Here is a 3,112-nt window from a genome sequence, read left to right as displayed (position 1 = left end):
AAATGAAGCAATTTTTATGAAGTGCTATACGTAAAAAAAAAAAAAGCATATAATGGGTGGCATGTATCAGGCCTGAAAAAAATACATAGCTATTATTGTGTGTCTGTATATATGTACTTTCTGTGTATTAAATTACTTGGTTATGCTTGGGGTATCTAGGATATCTCTTAACAAGAAAAGATGGGAAGTAGTTTGTTTTTAGACTTGTTAAATGTAATTAAAGTATATGAAATATTTCATATAACAGGACCCCAGTAATGACTCCAAGTAACAACGTACCATGGCAAAGCTATCCTGTGTTCTGAGTTATTGGTTTTTCAAACTTGCTGGGGAATTAGTTAGTTAAGGAAAATAGTATTCAAGTTTCTATACGTCAAAGAAAGATTCCACTAGGTAGAGTTAAACAAACAAACACATCATTGAAGATTGCTGCAATAAATGACCAAAAGTTAACAGAGGAACCCACAACTGGTCAAAGGGCAGAGAGTCAGTATATGTGGAGTGTTCAGCCATAAATGAGACAACTTCATTATACCCCTCCCCCATGGCTCAGGGATCATCAAGGAAGAGGGGACAGAAGGATTATAAGAGACACAGGTCAGGGAAGACTGCTGTGACAATGGTCTTCTGGGTGTGGCAGGACCACTGCACTCATGAATTTCTGGAGGCCGTTGCTGTCTGCACAATATCAAGCCAGTCAACATTCCAGCATGGAGAGGAGAGGGGTTCACTAGCCACCACCCCTAGCTGGGGAGCTATTGGCAGTTGGTGGCTTCTAGAGGAGGGGCACTCAGTTTTGTTTTGTTTTGGGGAGGGTTGTTTTTGTCTCAGCCTGGACACATGGAGATGGGCCTAGGTCCTGCCCTGAATGAAATGACAGACTCTGGAGATTCCCCCCAAGGAAGGCCTCACCCTCCCTGGGGAATGATGTGGGGATTGGGTGGGAGGCTGGGGGGCTGGTGGAGGACCAAGGGAGGAGGGGTGGGAGAGGGAGCTGGGATTGACATGTGAATCATGCATGTTTCTTATTTAAATTAAAAACATGTATTGAGGGGGGAAAAAAAGAACATGAACCTTAAAAGACAAGGGTAGGTTCACCGTGAAATGACCTCCCGCCCATGAGTAGATGGGCGGCACAAATTTGACTTAATGGCTCATAAAAGAGAGAAAGGAAGGAAGGAAAGAAAAAAGAGATACAAACAAGTAAAAAGAGGGCACAAAGTTGAAATGGGGAAAGGCATGGAGTCAGGAGGGAGTGGATTTGGAAGGAGTTAGGAAGAGGAGTGGAGTGAAAATTATCAAAATGCTTTGAACACATTGATAAAATTCTTAAAGAAAACTAATAAAAATATTATATGGGGGAAGAGACTACTACCAGTAGAAGCCTGGTGTGATAAAGGAGACCAAATTCAATTCCCTTTAAACAGAAGGAGTGTGTGTGTGTGTGTGTGTGTGTGTTTAAAATACTATTTCATTTTAAGACCATAATATAATTCCATAATTCCCTCTTTCCTTTGGTCCCTCTAAACTCTCCCATATATCCTCCTTGCTATCCTTCAAAGTCAAGACCTCCTTTTTCCTTCTTATTATGTGTATATATGTATATGCACGTATGTACTCCTAAATACAACGTGCTCTGTCTATATAACGTTACTTGGATGTGTGTTATCAGGGTTGACCACTTAGCATTGGATAACCACTTGGTGAGATCTTCCCTGAAGAAGACTATTTCCCCCACTCTCAGCATTCTTAGTTACTTACAGTTCTTTGTGTAGGGTTGAGGCCTCATGGGCTTTCCCCCATCCATGTCAGCATGTCTATTGTTGTCCTTGTTCAGCTCATGTTTAAGCAGTAATAGTGAAAGTTTATGGGTGTAGCTTCTGATGCTACTAGGAGACACAATCTCACAGCAAACTCCCTGATCCTCTGGCTCTTACAATCTTTCTGCTCCTCCTGAAATGTTCCCTGAGCCTTAGATGTGGGAGCTGTTTTGTAGATATATCCATTAGAACTGGGCTCCTCATCTCTGTATTTTGATTGGTTGTAGTTTTCAGTGATGGCCTCCATCTATTGCAAAGAGAAATCTCCTTGATAAGGTGTGAGGGCTATGCTTAACTGTGGATATAAGGACAAATATTTAGAAAGTAGTTAGGGACTGTGCTGATTTAGTAAAAAGCAATATGGAACATTTTGTGAGTTTGAATGCCATCCTTGTGCAGGGTCCATGCTAATCTTCTCTGGGTTGTTCCAATTTTAGTATACATGCTGCTGAAGCAAACATGGCAGGGGAGTTTTTAAACATAAACAGTGACAAAGTGAGCATATATAAAGGACACTGGAAAGAGGTTTGTCAAGGTAAAATGGCCATCTGTTTGCCAGTTGGCTCTCTGAAATTGTTCCTCAGGCAGTTACCAAGAGACAGAGGCCCTATCTTTTTACTTGAAGGTTACATTTCAATAGAAGTCCTTCAACCCTGAAGGACAACATTCTTGGTTTATAAAATTAGCATAAGGCCAGGAGAAGATTTGCTGAAGTAAGTACTCTAGGAAGGGGGGGGGGGGGAATGGATCAGGAGCCAGCAGTCAAAGAGAAGCCTAAATTTTAGATAAGCTACCATTGTAGAGTCATGTTTCAATTGCCCAACACACTTGTCAGCTTTTCATTACTGGAACAAAACACCTGAGGAATTTTAAAGGAAAACTTTAAAGTTTCCTTTTGACTCTGAGGTTTCAATCAGAGATTGTCTAACCCTACTGCTTTGGGTGTGTAGTGGCGCCGTATGTGAGGAAGGATTCACAGTATGTGAGGGAGGACTCACATGACACAGGAAGCCTGTTGACCTAATGGTGGTCAGGAAAAGGCCAAGAAGGGCCTCCATCCCAACATCCCCTGAAGGGCAAGTGTTAATGTTAATTATCATCTTGACAGAGTCTAGAATCACCTGGGAGTCAGGCCCCTGAAGGGCAAGTGTTAGTGTTAATTATCATCTTGACAGAGTCTAGAATCACCTGGGAGTCAGGCCCCTGGGTGTGCCTGTGAGGGATCATCTTAATTCTTGATGACCTTTGTTGATTTAGACCCATCATAATTGCAGCTGGGATCATTCCCTGTA

General features: G+C 42.0%; 1 non-coding gene across 1 annotated transcript; it reads right to left on the bottom strand.

Moving 5' to 3' along the window:
• Positions 1-2,174: 2,174 nt before the first annotated feature.
• LOC121142109 lies at positions 2,175-2,277 on the bottom strand. The gene has a single exon (XR_005879116.1). It is a non-coding gene; the product is annotated as a U6 spliceosomal RNA (small nuclear RNA).
• Positions 2,278-3,112: the final 835 nt, after the last annotated feature.

Source organism: Mesocricetus auratus, unplaced genomic scaffold (genome assembly GCF_017639785.1).
Source record: "Mesocricetus auratus isolate SY011 unplaced genomic scaffold, BCM_Maur_2.0 Super-Scaffold_100008, whole genome shotgun sequence".
Classification (NCBI taxonomy): Eukaryota; Metazoa; Chordata; class Mammalia; order Rodentia; family Cricetidae; genus Mesocricetus; species Mesocricetus auratus.
The sequence above is the reverse complement of the archived record's forward strand: the minus strand, read 5'-3'. Positions and strand labels throughout refer to the sequence as shown.